Genomic DNA, 16,568 nt, shown 5'->3' with positions numbered 1-16,568 from the left:
CAGAGCAGCTAAGATTTCAATGTATTATTCAGTTAATGTTCAGAGAAGGTTATTCAGGAAACATGGCATTGTAAGACTGCTGGGAGCTGGACAGGATTATACAGCAGCTCCAAGAGAGCAGAGTGAAGTGTTCATCACCTGGAGTAAAGGGTTGAGGGGCAGGAGAGTGCTGGGAAAGTGGACAAATAGCAATCACTGCGTTGCCATTTTCTGTGGATTAGTTCCATTAAACCCAGCAGCTTCCCACCTCCCAGTAGGTAACTGTATCGTGTCCAGACCTCCTGATTAGCACTATGCAGATAGGTCCACAGATGTGAGTAAGTCTGAATGTCACAAGATTTATATTTGCATTTTGTGGTTTTATTGCACTAGGGAGCCATTTATTCAGCCAAAATAGTTGAAGGTCTGGTCTTTCCACCATAAAAGAAAAGACCCAGATTTCATGTTGCTTTGGCCCTCTCTGTGTGGTGTTAAAATAACTATTGAAAATCCAACAGAAATATGAAGCAGAGATGGTCCCAAGTTGCAAAATGTGAATTGAATCTGGCCCCAAACTTTTCCAAAGTTCAGGGCTTGCTCCCTATATTATTATCTGTGTATTGTACAGTTTCGCCTGGAGCCTCAAATGTGAACAATGCCTCCCATGTACCAGGTGCTGTCCAGGCATGTAATAGGAGAGTCTCTGCCCTGAAGATCTTACAATGGCAGATGAGTTAAAGGGTGGGAGAAAGGTGGTCGTAGTAGTATCTCCATTTTACAGTTAGGAAGCTGAGACAAGGAGACGTTAAGTGACTTGCCCAAGGTCACACAAGAGCTGGAAATTGAACACAGATCTCCTGAGCCTCAGTCCAGGGCTTTAACTACAAGACCATCCTTCCCCAAAGCTGGGATTTTGGTTTGGTTCGCCTGTGTAGTATGGACTTCACCTATTGGGTTTTCTCATCTCTAACTCTGTGCTTCTGCCAGAGGGTTTTACACAAGGGGTTTTGTCTGTGATTCTCTGAAATCAGAAGTCCTTGACTGAGTCTGACTGAGTGTGTCGGGACTTTGTTTCTCTTGGTCCCACAAAGAGTTTTGGATCCTTCTGAGGACTGTCTTAGTAATCCCCAAATTCTTTATCACAAGGCTTCTGTGGCAGTCTGCCATTTCTAATTATTAAATAATCCATCATTGTGGTCTGCTCAGTTCTCTTTCGGAAGTAGCAGTTGGTCCCCTGACTAATGTCTCTCTTGGCCAGGGAGGAATTTGCTCTACTCACTGTGACAAAGAACATACCCTACTTTATAGGGTGTTGTCTTCATAAATCTGATGCATTCTTTCTAAGAATGGGCTGGGTGCACTTTACAGACATTAGAAAGGCAAAGGTCCCTGCCTCAAATAGCTTCCAGTGTAAATAGAGTCTGCTCCTATATCTGGGAAGATCTGGGCATGCCATGCTTTGGCAGCGAAGTAGTTAAAGTGCATACTGCCAGCTTCCCCAAGTACAAAGCTCCCATTTCAATCATAAGACTCCAGTTCCTTTGGGCCTAAGTCTGACATCAGCAATGCAACTGATGTTATCCAGCCAATCAGGGGCTGATGCATCACTTGTTTGAGCAAGCAGCAAGAAGTAACCCAAACGTGGCCTTAGCAGCCAACAGAGAACAGAAGTGTGTGTGCAGGAGAGGGGGTAGCCTGGTTAATTTAGAATTCTCTTAAAAATATGACTAAGTTTCTTTACATTATTAAAAGTCTCTTTAAAGAGCAGCTGCCTCCTATTAATACTGCTTGGGATGCTAATCTTCCCTCTGATCTATCTTTAGAGAGCTGCCAGCACAAATGGGGATGTAGTGCAAATGGGTGATGTCAGTCACTATGCAGGCTTCAGATCTGGGCCCAAACAGCTGAAAACACAATGGTGCCTCCCTGAAGGAGGAAGGGGGTGGGGGGGGGAAAGGGAAAGAAAATAATAGATCCAACTTGCTTTTCAGATGGATTTGGAGAAATCAAGATTTTTGTTGTCCATTCTCCCCTCAGCTTTAAAGGTCTGTGTGTGCAAGAGTGAGAAGGATGTCTTTGTGGCCTGGGAGATCTGAGTTCAGTTCCTAGCTCTGACACAGACTCCCTGGGTGACCTTCGGCAAGTCACTCGCTGTCAGATTTGTTAAAGTTTGGGGCTAATCTCCCAAGTCCTCAGCATCCACAACTGGGGGCCAAGTTTTCAAAAGAGCTCAGCTCCCATACAGGTGCCTAAACAAGGCTCTGATTTTCAGTTGTGTCCAGCAGCTCGTGTTGTGACTCTCATGGCCAGATTTTCAAAAACTCACAGCATGCTGAGGGCCTTTGAAACTCTGGCTCCATATCCTTGTTGCCTTATTCCCACCTGTAAAATGATGTTTCCTTTCTCCCACTTTTTGTCTTTTCTGTTTGGATCAGAAGCCCTTTGAGAGTAATGCTTAGCACAACGGGGCCTCAATCTAGATTAATGCAAATTAGAATAATACAGTGCTGGAAACTGATGGTCACTGAGTGCTCTCTGCACCTCACAGGATAGGGCTGTAGGAGAAAGGGCTTAGAGCAGTGGGCAAACCTCCGGGTGGTTCATGTTTGACTGCTTTTTTGTCTAGAAAACAAACGCAAGTGGAGTCTTTCCTCATATCCGCCCAATTCTGCCCAGGTACTGCAAATAACAGCCTTACATGTGGTATAACGTCACTACCACGTCTTGCTGAAAACCCCACGTTTGGGAGCCGGCAAAACAAAAATAGAAAAGCTGGCAGGAGTAGAACTCAAGCAAGAAAAGCAACAAACAAAGATTAACCACCCTTTTCTCAGCTCAGACAAGACTCAGCTACCTGTCCCTGGCCCCTAGGAGCTTACAGGTTAGGGAAGTCGCACAAGGCTCAGCAGAGGAGAAGAGTTCACAAGAGGGATGGGAATCGCTTAGGAAGAGGGAAGGAGGGGACAGATCAGTGAGAGTGATGACTTTTGAAGAAGGGATTTTGGAAGGAGGAGAAAGAGGTGCTTGGTGACTGAGATGAGAGTGTGTATTCCAGGCAGCCGGTATCAGGCTGAGGTCTGGTCTAAATGAGAGACTATATCGGTATAACTATGTCACTCAGGGGTGTGAAAAGTCCACACTCCTGAATGATGTCTTTATACCGACTTAACCCCTCATGCAGACAACGCTACGTCGGCAAGAGAGCTTCTTCCGCCAACACAGCTCCCACAGCGCTACACCTTAAGGGTGGGGAAAGAGCCAAAGGGGATGGGAGGAGAGATGCAGGAAAGGGGACATCTTACGGGCTTGGGTTTGCTGCTGTAAGACATGGAAAGCCGGTGGAGGGGTTCAAAGTGGGAGGCAGGCAGACATGATACGAAGGATGATTTCAGTGACTGCATTTAGGACAGAGCTGGGCCAAAGAGGAGAAATTTGCATTGATCAAGGTCTGAGATATGCGTAGGGGCATTTGCAGTGGGTCCAATGAGGGGTTACCGTGGCTATCTCCTCATCTCAGGAATGGAGTCTGAAGAGAATTGCTCATTCAGGCTTGCTAGTTGCTGCTATACTGTAGCGTGGGCTCATGGAGGGGCGCTGGGCTAGGATTTGACAGACCTTCTGGTCTCAGCTCTGCTGCTGACTTAAGTGCCTTCAAGCAAAACCTCTAATCGCGCTGTGCCTTGATTTCCTCACCCGTAAAATGAAGACAACAGTATTTTGTATGTCTTGTCTATTTAGATTGTGAGCTCAGAGAGGCAATGATATTTGCCTGCCTTTGTAAAGTGCTTTGAGATTGACAGTGAAAAGTGCTGTATGAGAGCTATAGATCCTTCTATTAAATAAATAATAATAATAATAAAAGTTGTAAAACATACAGTCTGTATCTCAAACAGAAAGCCAAGGAAAAATTTCTCAGGTTTATTATTATTTATACTCCAATCATACCTAGAGGCTCCACTGTGCTCGGTCTGGCCAACTCTTAAAAATTAGATCAACCTAGTTACGGTGCTCAGGGCTGTGAAAAATGTCATGTCCTGAGCGCTGTAGTTAGTTCGACCCAATCCCTGGTGTAGATGTGGCTAGGTCAACGGAATAATTCTCTCGGAGAGGTGAATTAACTACATTGATGGAAAACCCCCTTCCCTCGATGTAGGAAGTGCCTATACCGTGGCACTGCAGTGGCACAGCTGCAGTGGCTGTAGTGTAGACATGGACATACCCTTACTTTGCACACCGTCTAAAGGTTTGTCTACACTGTAGTCTGACTGCAGCACGTGGAGCCAGACCTGAGCTAGCTTTGATCTAGTTCAGATAGCAGCAGCACAGAAGCCCTGGTGGCATGGGCTAGCCTCTGTGTAAGTACTTAAAGTCCAGAGTGGGCTTGTACAGCCTGTGTGGCTGCAGCTTTGCTACTGCTGCTGTTTGAGCTAACTAGATCAAAGATAGCTTGGGTGTGTCTGTCGGTGCTGCACTCACACCTCTAATTGGTGTAGACATACCCCGAGACCCTTCTGTAAACAAACAAGGTGTGAAGGGAGACAGAGGTGAAGTGATCACACAGTAGGTCACTGGGAATAGAACCCGAGTCTCCTGACCCCCAGTGAGAGCGCTATCCACTAGGTACGACTGCTTCTCCGAGATATAATTCAGGCACACCACCCCCACCCACCCACCGGATTTTGGTTTGGTTGTGACTTCAATAGGACTTTGAGCAACTGCAGGATTTGGCCTTTAAATGATTAGACAAAATCCTGTATGAGGATACATTGGTTTCCTGATGTTATTAAAGTATGAAAATATCAGGGTGCTGCATCCGTATTCGTTAGGCGTTGACAGCTGGCTGCTGATAACAAGGTGATGGCTCCTATCTTGAGATACTTAACAATGTAAGCAAACGAGAAGCTTGGTTTGGAAGATGGGCTAGGCTTCCATTTGGCATCCAGTATATTTCTTGCTCTAAGGTGTTGCTCTTTGACATTAAGCTGGGCTCTGAGCAATTCTCTTCTCCCACGTCAAAGGGGGTGGGGCTGGATGGGGGGGGGGGAGAAATGTGATTCGGATCAAAACTCTTTCTGACTTACTTTAATTTCCTCTGCTTTCTTAATCATTTCCTGACAGTCTGTGAGATGCCAGGAGAAATCTTTGCACTGATGCAGTGTAATGAATTCCCAGGCTCCCTCCATCTCCATGGAGTGAGCGATAAGGGTTTTCAATAAAAAAGCTAGCACCTCTTCTTCATCTTCAGTTATATCGTTTCTTCACTGGGATGGTTTAATAAACCATTGATTTGGCTGGCTCAGACCACATCTGACCATTGGTAGTAAGGGCTCGTCTACACAGGGATGCTTTGGAAAGTTAATCTGAATTAAATGAAGATGCAAATTTAAAGTGGGTTAGTTAAACCACATTAAATCCCTGTTTGGTTGCTCTTTTCAAAATTAAAGTGGCCTTAATGTGATTTAGTTTAATTCACTTTGGAAGGGAATTAAACAAAATCAGATTAAAGCCACTTCAATTCTGAACAAGTATGTCTATGTAGAGGGTTAATGCAGTTTAAATAACATACATTAAAATTCACATCTTTATTTAATTCAGATTAATTTTCTTGTGTGTCCCCATGTCAACAAGCTCTAAGTAAGATCCAGATCCTTAAAGTATTTAGGCTCCTAGCTTCCACTGATTAGGAGCCCAAATATTTTTTGAGGATCTGGGCCTAAGTTAGTTAAAAGTTGTGCTGTTTCTTTTCATAGTGGTACCACCAAAAAAACTCCAGTGACACTTACCCTTTCTGCCATGCCATCTAGCTGTGGATCTCAAAACACTTCCCATTCATTCTGCTAAGCTTTGCAATCTCCACTGTGAGGTATGGAAATAATACCCCTGTTTTTCAGAGAGGCAAACTGAGGCCCAGTAGGACTGAGTAGTTTGTTTAAGGTCGCACATTGAGTCACTGGCAGAGAATGGAGTCCTGACTCTCAGCCTCCCTTAGACTACACTGTACTTTCAAGAGCACATGAAACACTTTACAGCCTCAATTTATTTTATAGACTGTAACCAATTAAAGCAAAAGGTGCAAGGAAGGCTTGGGTTTTTTACAAGCTCATTATTTAATTTCTCTGGTCTCTCTCCCCGTTGGGGCATTTATTGGGCACATTTGAATATATTATTTGGAAGTTCCCAAAAGTTGAATATGCTCAGAGCATCTGTTGTTGGAGGTCTGGATGTTGGGAGGGGGAAGAAGACACGAGAGCAGAACCAAAAGTTACAGGCATCAGCTCACTAACTATAATAAACAAAGTAGAGATGAGCTGCCCAGAAAAGGAAGATGTTGGTGAAGGGCAGTTTCTCAGCCAGTGTAAATGAAGGTAGCTCCATGGAACCCACTGAAGCAATGCTGATTTACACCAGGAGAGGATTTGGCCTTATGGTGGCTGTTTCTGTTTCAAATGGGCCTTCCTCAACACTAAGGCCAGATTCCAGCTGCATAAAATGCCTGGAATGCCACAGCAAGAGTAGCGGTGGAAGTGTGCTATGCAAAGTTTGCCTCTCATAAATTCCTTGGACCAAATCCATTGTTGGTGTAAATTCAAGGGATTCTTACCAGAGGTGAGACTGACTTCTTGTGGGCTGGAATATCTCCCAGGATTTCAGCTGGGGAGGAAGGCAATAGGATACTGCTGTTATCTTGTTGCAATGAGAAATGTGTACATGATTAAAGGCAGTTCAGGGCTATGAGAACAGCTCATTATTTACTCAGCATGAGAAATGTATCACTGCTTGAGAAATAAATCACTGCATGAGAACAATATCTACTGTCTCCATAAGGAACCACAGTATGCATCAGAGGTATCCAGGACAAAGTATCGCAACAGGCCACCATGTAAGTGTATGCATGTCATTTGGAAAGGCATCAGGGTTATTTATACATTCATATCATGACCATTGTATCAATATCTGGGGGTGTTTACAAAGAATAACAAATCTATTGCTAACAGCTGCTTACAAAATGCAATTCTCTGCTATCACTGTCCTGTCTGAACACCTGCTCAGTTACTAAACCTAATCAGCAGAAATACTGAATAAATATGTGCTCCTTGCTCCATAACCACGGTTCAGCTTGATAACCATGGTTATGGAGCAAAAGATTGGATTCCAGAGCACAGAGACTTTACTGAGGATTCTGAGTTTTCTGCAGCCTGTTTCTTGTGTTTTTTTTTAAACTCAGGTGACCGGTAACAAGACAGAGGGCTTGGCTACACTGGAGAGTTGCAGCACTGGTGGTGGGTTTACAGCGCAGCAACTTACGCACCGTCCACGCTTGCAAGGCACATACAGCGCTGCATCTCCCTGGCTGCAGTGCTAGCTGTACTCCTGCTCTGCCTGGGGTATAACGATTGCAGCCCTGGTGATGCAGCGCTGCTCCGCCAGTGTGGCCACCAAAAGCGCTGTAATTGGCCTCCAGAGGTATTCGGAGGTATCCAGAATGCCTGTTGAGCCACTCCCAACAGCGCTGCAAATGCTGCAAACGTGGCCACACTGCAGAGCTGGTAGCTGTTAGTGTGGCCACACTGCAGCGCTTTCCCTACACAGCTGTACGAAGACAGCTGTAACTCTCAGCGCTGTACAGCTGCAAGTGTAGCCATACCCATAGTTGTTGACATCTCAAAGATTAGCCAGGTTCCAAGCTGTGCAAGGCTTTATTGATTCTAATCAAGGCCTTGCTTTGGACTTGGGAGTGTATGGAGTGTCAGTTGAAGGCAATTGCATCAACAGTTGCAAAGAAGTGATAGTTCCCATGTAATTAAGAGGGGCTGTGATATTTGGTGTGGCTTGTGTTGACAACGGTAGACATAGGATTGGTGCTAAGATTTTCCCAAATGACTAGTGATTTTGTGCGCCTCATGCCTTTGGATTTCCAAAAAGAGAAAGCACTGAGCATCCACCCTCTGAAAGTCTGTCTCCTTTAATTATTTCAGGTTGGGCACTCCAGAATGGAGGCAATCGGTATCACTAGTCACTTGAGAAAATCTTAACCTAGATCTGTACTTGCCCAAAGTTCAGGAACACTTAGGATCCAGAGGTCCCATCTCATGTAGGTTTTGAGTTAAAAGTTTGCGTCTCTTCTCTAATCCATCCTGTAATAAATCTTATAACAAGAGCGCTAAAATTCAGGCTTGGTCTCCCCTAAAAAAACTCAATGTGTCTCTGGTCCTCAATATAATTGAGTAATATTATGTTACTATATTATTAAAAAGCTTCACAATGCTGGGAGCTGTGCAAAAGTCCTTGCTAAAGCAAAGAGAGAGAACCAATATTGTCCTTCTGTTAATCTCATTCGTTTTACAGAATTTACCACTCCCCGTCATTAAGGGAAGTTTGCTCCTTGACCTAAGAATACAGCTCAGAAGCAAGTGTCTTCCCCTGAGGTCTCATGGGTGGATCTGCCTGAAGTACCTTCCTGTGATACAGCGATAAGACATCTGTCTTATTGAATAACATCAATCAAACCTTAACCATGCCATGTCAGAAAGTGTGGATTGTGACTGACTCATCAACACATCTTGCGCAGAGTTTGCTTCTCCAGTCCCAAGGTAGTGACGGGGAGGAAGCTGCTCTTGCGTCTTTGTGACTCTTTGTACTCATTGCTCCACCTATGTTGTCATTGTGTTTTTCTGCGTTACTTGGGGGACTTTCTGATTGTCATAAGGCAACCTATTTGGCTCTGGCAGTCTGTTTATAAAGTAATTGTTGGCCTTGTCTTTTCCTGAGATGGTGGCTTTACCCAGAGGAAGGAAAGATTTACCCCTGGCAGGAATGTATCCTTCATGGTCTGGATATAAAACATGGTGTTCCTCTACCTTGCCTGATAATTGAACAAAATTCAGTAAGATTAAAATTCACACAGGAGTAATTGAAACTGTTTTCTAACTGAGTAGTTTTGGGAGGTGGTGGGGAAACACCTCAACACAACAACAACAACCACCCAGCTAGTCAGTCATCCTCTTGCTTGTATATTTTCATGTCTATTAAGTATATAAGCATTTTGGTGCAGGGATTGTGTAATGCCCTGTTTGTATGGCATACAATGGGACCCTGATCCTGGATTGGCGTCTCTAGGCATTAAATGATACAAAAGATTAGTAATAACAACATATAGAAGGCAGTTCAGCTCAATACATATTTGTAGCTGAAGAACAGAAGTAATCTGGAAAAACAGGTATGAAACAGTTAACCATACCAGCACTTAGAAAAATATTTTAAATCCTCTTGAAATAACTATAAGGATTAATTATCAGTGCAGTAAAAAAAACCTTTAAATAATTGGAATAAAACCCCTTTTCTGCTTGTTTGCACTGTATAAATTCCCCAGCTGAGAGTACAATTGTGCTAGGATTTCAGTGTGATTGGCAGCAAATCTTTGATGATTTTATGGAGGTTGGTTGATTACTCCAATTAAAACAATGTATAGAGAAAATAATAATGATTTGTTTTCATAGCAAAATGCTCCAACCCCTTAGACACAAAAATAACCCTGAGCAAAATTCAAAGGACACACCTGGAATTTTCACCCCAGGAAATGGTGGAGAGAAAATACTGTGGATATACTTTTCTCCAGACAGTTTGCCCTATAAACAGAGGTTCAGTATAATCAGGTTGTTTTTTTTCTGATTATAGAAGTGCCTAGATCTGGGATCTACGTCAGGACCCTTTGGTGCAAGGTGCTGTACATACAAACAGTAAATAGTTCTTGCTCTGAAGCGTAGACAGGCAAAGGGTGGGAGAAAGAAAGTAGAAGTCAGATTGTACACTGCAAGGCATTGAAACAATTTCTGGTTTTCATTATAAAAGCAGAAGAGGGAGCATCGTCTAGCAGTTAAAATACAGGATTGTGCATGGGGAGAACTGGGTTCTGGTTCTGGTCCTGCAACAGGCTTTTGGGCAAGTTGCTTAATCTCCCCATGCCTCAGTTTCCCCAGATATATCATGAGTGTAACAGTTACCTACATCACTGGTGGGGGTGGGCTTGGCTGTATAACTTACTAATGTATGTTCACAGTTTTGGGACATACACAGCGGTATAGAAAGGCAAAGTTAACAGTGCTTTGGTATGGGGCAAATCCTGACTCTCCTTGGCTGTAGAGGGTCTTCTTGCTTCAGAATGAGGCCAGTTTTGGGGAGCTCATGCAGCCCAGTTTTATGAGGTCTCCTTGCATACTGCCGCAGAGAGGGAATTTGGGGGTAGAGCAGGTGTATCTGCCATGCTGGCCACTACCCCTCTGCAGAGAGCATTCCCCTGAGATTGGCGTATCAGCTACAAAGTAGCTCAATAGCTTTGTTCTATAACCCCAGAAGAACTCCCCATCCAACTCCTGGGCACGTGCTCAGGGGCCAGGATTGGAATGAAAAGTAGGTCTGCTTGTATTGAGTCAGCCAACTACCACAGAACTGCCCTCCTCTGACCCTCAAGTCTTTCTTGCTGTTATCACTTCTGTTGTAGATGTTCTCTCCTGCACCAAATTCCTCTGTCCCCTCCTTACTTTTGAAACTACCATGGCATTTCATCCTCAAATAAAGAAATAAGAGAAAAATCCCATGTGTACATATGAACAATTATATCCTCCTGTGTATTTGTATAGGTTTCATTAACTTTTCCAGCTATGGGTAGGAATGAAAATGCCGCATGTTTCTGCTGTGCTTTTCATCTGAGCATCTTAAAGTGCCTGGCAAGCATCAATTACTCTGAGCCTCTGATCGACGTAAGGAAGTATTATAACCAAGGACTAAAACTGTGGGAGCTTCTTTATAGCTTCTGGCTGAGATTTTCAAAAGAGATGCCCAATTCCCATAGCTTCTTTTCAAAACTTCAGACCCTCTGTTGTGAGCATTGATGTCGAAAGGGTGAAACTGCTCCACTGCTAACTTATATTGGCTTCTGGTGATAATGACGGCATTGCTTATTTTTGTAAAATTTGTACTTTAAAAGGGACGACGTTTGACCACATTTGCAATGGCCTGAGTGAAATTGAACCATTGCCATCACATGTCCCACCTTGCTAAAAATGTTGAGCCCAATCTGAAGTCCTTGCTCATCCAATGCTTCCACTGATTTCAGGAGAAACAGCTTTAGGGTGGCCTACGGCTCAACAGATTACTTGCAATCTTAACTTGTCCTTCCATAGGACCCAAATATCTGAGTGAGCATGACCCTTCCAGATGTTGTTCTGTTTGGGACTAAGGTGCACTGCAGGTTTCTACAGCTCATGTAAAGTATCAGAGGGGTAGCTGTGTTAGGCCTGGTCTACACTGCGCGTTTAAATCGATTTAAACAGCGTTAAATCGATTTAACGCTGCACCGTCCACACTACACTGCTCTTTATATCGATTTAAAGGGCTCTTTAAATCGATTTCTGTACTCCTACAAAACGAGAGGAGTAATGCTAAAATCGATATTACTATATCGGATTAGGGTTAGTGTGGACGCAAATCGACATTATTGGCCTCATTATTTTACAGTAGCTACCCACAGTGCCACCGCTCCAGAAATCGATGCTAGCCTCAGACCATGGATGCACACCACCGAATTAATGTGCCTAGTGTGGACGCGCACAATCGACTTTATAATATCCGTTTTATAAATCGGTTTAAGCTAATTCGAATTTATCCTGTAGTGTAGACGTGGCCTCAGTCTGGATCTATATGTAAGCAGAGTCAGGATGAGCTGTACCCTGACATCTGGTGGTGAATTATGGGAAGTGTGGAAAGAATGTCCGGAATGTGAAATCTCAAATATTGCGCATAGGCACGCCTACCCCATCCCAGAATGCCGAGCTGTGGGACTGCTGTAACAGAAATGACTTCAACTTCAGTTGGGTGATACTTGCTAGTAAAGGACTTGGGTTCAAAACCCAGTGAATGGAGAGAGTGGGGACAGGTATTTGTGCCTGGTGGTGCAGGCTCCTTGTGGAGCCAAAAGCACCAGTTGCACCCCCTCTCTCCCCACTGTAGAATGTCAGAGTTGATTTTTTGATTCCCTTAAGACTCTAGATACAGGTTACTGAACTGAACTCACTTTGGGCTAATGGTGCACTAGCACTGTGGCTCCCCTACTATGTGCTGAAATCACAAAAGAGCTGAAATTACTGAGCTGGGAGCACTGAGTGCTGTGCTAACTAGTGGGAGCCTGAAGCTAATACTGTGAAACAGAGCAGACTGGCCGAGTGGAGCAGTTTGTGGGGATGGCTGGAGCGGACACGGGACAGCTGGTGGAGCAGAGCGAGCGGCTGGCAGAGTGGAGTAGCTGTGGAACGGGTGGAGGAGCCCACAGAGCGAGCGGAGCCGAGCAGTTTGCAGGGACAACTGGAGCGCTCATGAGGCAGCTGGTGGAGCAGAGCAGTTTATGGGGACGGCCGGAGGAGCAGAGTGGAGCGGCTGGTAAGGCGGAGCAGTTCGTGGAGAGGCGGAAGCAGACCACGGAGAGGCAGGGCAATTGGCCCTGACCCCGTAGGTTGCCCCTTTCACCAGGCTGGGGGGAGGACCTCTACAGATGACTCTTGAATTCTGGGTGGCATTGACCAGAGACTTTTGGGTTGTTGGACTTTGGAGTGATTGGACTTAAGACCCTAAGGGGAAAAGGACATTGCCAATGTACTTGGGGGTGTTATGGTTTGTGTTTATAACTCTGTTTGTTGGTGTTTCTCCAATGGATGCCGCATTGATTCCTTTCCTTTATTAAAAGGATTTTGCTACACTCAGACTCCGTGCTTGCGAGTGGGGAAGTATTGCCTCCTTAGAGGCGCCCAGGAGGGGCTGGTATGTAAGTGTCCCAGGTCACTGGGTGGGGGCTCGAGCCGGTTATGCCTTGTGTTATTGAAACGGAACCCCTGGATACTGAACCCGGCTCTTGTTGCTGCCAACTCAGAGGGGCAGAAAGGTTACATATAAAAGCAGCAGAGAGTCCTATGGCACCTTATAGACTAACATACGTATTGGAGCATGAGCTTTCGTGGGTGAATACCCACTTCGTCAGATGCTTTTCACCCACGAAAGCTCATGCTCAAATACGTCTGTTAGCCCATAAGGTGCCAGAGGACTCTTTGCTGCTTTTACAGCTCATGTAATATCTGCAGTAGGGTACCCATCATTTTAGTGCATGGTGATTTGAATCCGGTTTGCGTTCGTTATTTTGACTTCACCGTTGGCATTTTTAGGAACATAGACTGGGACAGACCAGGCTTCCCTCTCTTCTTGTTAGCAGAAGTGGCCAGATGTTCCAACAGAGGTGAATCTTGCCCTCCCATAATTGTGAAATTGGGGTATTGCTTCAGGATCCTAGCAGGTGATTTTCTTATGCCCTGAAAGATGTGGATTTCTAGCCCTTGTCATATCCTCACTGACGTAGCTGCACTTGCGACTCTTACTTGCATGTAAGTCCAAGATTTGAATAAATAACTAGTGCTTTTGGGTGCCAGACATACACCACCTTAAGAGGTCTGATTTTCAGGAAGTGCTGAACATCCACCCACTGGATATCAGGCCCCTTTAAGTCATTTCAAGCTGAGCCCCCACAATCATTTGTCATAAATCTTGGGCATATATTCTACACTCACATTGAAACATTCTTCTCTTTATCCATTTAATTCTTTTCTGCCTTTTCATTTATGCAAGTTGCTTGTGTCATGGGAAGGGGCACTAGAGATTAAATTACAGTTTGAACCTTGCATTATATTTCATCATCCTACTTGAGTTTTTTTGAATTTTTTTTATTCTAAGTCACACTTGCTGAAAGATGGTGACAGAGACAACATACATTAACATAGAAAGCAGCCTCTTAAGAAAGGCAGAAAAGTCCCAGAGTTAGGAAGTGAAGTGAGTTCCCAAACTTCACACCCAGACATTTTTATACAAAGTCATTTTACGTGCCAAAGGTTTCTTTTTTTTCCCTCTCCTCATAACTATAAAGAAAGCCGGAAGGGTGAGGGCCAGGAAAAATTGAGATGATTTCCCCCTGGTTATATAATGAAGCTTAAAAAAAAAGTAAAGACAATATCAGTCAGTCAATCATGTCCTTTGGTCCCAAGCCAAATCAAATTATCCTTTGTTTTATTTGTTCCATTTTAAGATGATAATGGTGATTTGACTGCAACCCACATTCATCATTTAGAGGTGATTTACTCTTCTAAAACCTAATTTGTGCATAGTTTTGTACTGATATCACTACTGCAGTTAGAGCTGTGATTTTTTTTTTTTTTTACTGTAATACTTATAACTAGACCTGGTTAAAACTGAGTTTCCATTTCACAAGAAATTCTGACATTTCAAAATTTCCAGCTAAAAGAAATTTCCAGAACAATTCATAATTCATCTGGGAAATATTGAAGTGACTGTATTGAAACTCTTGGTTTCAATAGGGTTGAAATGTTTCATTTTGACTATTATAGAGTGTGTAACAATGGAAATGATAAAGTTGAATGAATGTTCTGATAGTTTTTTAATAAAAAATTTGGATGAAATTGGTACATTCCCACCAAATGTTTTGATTTTGTCAAATCAGCATTTTCTGATGATTGAAAATTTTTCAGTGGCTCAGTTTTCCCCAGCTCTAGTTATGACAGCACAAATCCCTAGTGAGGACACAGTTAAATGTCCCTTTATACTGGTATAGATTATTCTCCTGCCCTTGTAGGTGTATCTGTCACTTTGGGATCCTCAAGGATGAAAAATTTGATGTAAATGTTAGATGGTGTTGTTGTTTTCTATCTGAAGATCTACTGCATGTCAGATGACTATATACATGCTCTCTTTAAGCTAACATCTTCAATATCTAAACATCTCAGGTAATGTTAATAGCATTTTGAATCAATTGTCCCCATGATGGACTTTACATTTTGATCCCAGGAATGATATATAAAAACTTATCACATTAGCTTCAGAGGTGACTCTGTATTCAGATAGTGTGAACAATTGTACACTTGGCTAACAATAACATATATTAGCCCAATCCGTATCAATGGCACTGTGGTGTTACTCCTGGTAGTAAGAATGCATTGATTCTTGTAAAGGGAAGCAGAAGAAGAATGAGCTGAAGTACTAACCTCCTGCCTAGTGGAAGCATTGCTTAGATGCTTGCAGCCTTGAGAGCAAAGAGACAATGGAAACTGCTTAAAGGGAAAAACCCCAAACAGACTTTAAAAAAAAGTTATTTTTTTTAAGTTACACATGGTACAGTGAAAACTCCTGCTCCTAATATTTATTACTTTTCAAAGTGCATATTTATTTATTTTAGATTTTTATTTCTGTACGATACAAGAGGGCTCCTCCGAGGACCTGGGTCACCAACTCAGGATTTGGATAGCTTGCATAAAAGCCTTCAAATGAGTGCCTCGTTTTCCTCACAGTGGCATGACAGCAGGCATAGCTGAGGTAAGATCACTAGCAGTGGAAACAGCCTATGAATCAGTCATCAGTAGAAAGCAGACCAATAGCGCACTGATTTTCTTAGTGTCATTGATTCAACTTGTATTGCAACAGGCAACAAAAGTTAATAATAGTCATAACTAGAGCTGTGAGAATAACAGGGTTTTTTTTTTCTGGGCGTGCTGAAAAAAATTCATTGAACGTCAAATGAAATGGTTCATTTTGTTTTGAGCCTGCTTTTATTTAAAAACGTGATTTTTCGGTCAGTTAAAAATTGAAAATGCTTCCATTTTTCAGGGTTCAAAATAGACCCAACTTCAAAATTGCTCATGAAATCATTTTCCCCCTTTCTCAATCAACTCAAATACATTTTCTTCTTTGACTGAATCACCTCTTGTTCTGATATTATAGGGCAGTAAAGAAGAGATTATTGGAAAGAGGTTAGTCAATCTTTTGTAATGGTGAATGTGAACAAAGTCTCCTTTAATCCCTTCTCCTTTCCCCATAAAGACTATGTCATTTTTGTGATCTTTCATGGAAAGTTAGAGCGAGATCCTGGACTATATGTAGATAAGAGTTCTGTGTTTGGAGCTACATGAGATGGAGGAAGCCTGTAAATTAAAATAAAAATTCTTCTCCCTGCAGAGCTATTTATTATAAAGATGGTCTCTTAAAAAGTGCTTTTACCTTCATTTTACTAATGATTCTGCTCTGTCACCCGCTCCCTTTATTAAAGCTTCAAGAGTCTCCTGTGAACAGCGGAATTTGAACCTGTGACTTTCAGCATCCAGCGCACAGGCTTCTACCTTATGAGGTAAGCGTTACTGTAATGGGCAGTACAGTAGGTGCTTATTCTCTGTGGACTACTCTCTAGAGGTGATATCAAACACTTGGCCACTAGATCATCCTTTAAAATGTACTGAATCCCTTGGCTATGGCATTGGATTGCAACCCAGGGGACCTGGGTCAAATTTCTAGCTCGTCCATAGAGTGACTTGGGCAAGGCCCAGAGGTATGTCTACACTGTAGTTGCAGCACCTGTATCCATGCCCCTGCCAGCTGTAGTCCAGGTTGGCTCCTATAGCAATGGCAGTGAAGTCACAGCAGCATGGGCTGTAGACGCTCACCTGTACCTTGTCCCTCAGCTCCTGATCTGTAAAAACAGGGCTGAGAGC

The 16,568-nt window shown here is 43.3% G+C and overlaps 2 long non-coding RNA genes across 2 annotated transcripts in view; both read left to right on the top strand.

Moving 5' to 3' along the window:
* LOC116826022 (uncharacterized) overlaps nucleotides 1-9,718 on the top strand; it is a 60,807-nt gene extending 51,089 nt beyond the window's left edge. The window contains exons 2-3 of the long non-coding RNA XR_004373977.2: nucleotides 8,326-8,570; nucleotides 9,655-9,718. This is a non-coding gene — a long non-coding RNA (uncharacterized LOC116826022). The remainder of the gene's footprint in view (nucleotides 1-8,325; nucleotides 8,571-9,654) is intronic.
* A 904-nt stretch (nucleotides 9,719-10,622) lies between these two features.
* LOC116826021 (uncharacterized) lies at nucleotides 10,623-16,207 on the top strand. The gene is made up of 3 exons (XR_004373976.2): nucleotides 10,623-10,736; nucleotides 15,263-15,399; nucleotides 16,130-16,207. It is a non-coding gene; the product is annotated as an uncharacterized LOC116826021 (long non-coding RNA).
* The last annotated feature ends 361 nt before the right edge of the window (nucleotides 16,208-16,568 follow it).

This window comes from Chelonoidis abingdonii, chromosome 2 (assembly GCF_003597395.2).
Source record: "Chelonoidis abingdonii isolate Lonesome George chromosome 2, CheloAbing_2.0, whole genome shotgun sequence".
NCBI classification, from domain to species: Eukaryota; Metazoa; Chordata; order Testudines; family Testudinidae; genus Chelonoidis; species Chelonoidis abingdonii.
The sequence above is the reverse complement of the archived record's forward strand: the minus strand, read 5'-3'. Positions and strand labels throughout refer to the sequence as shown.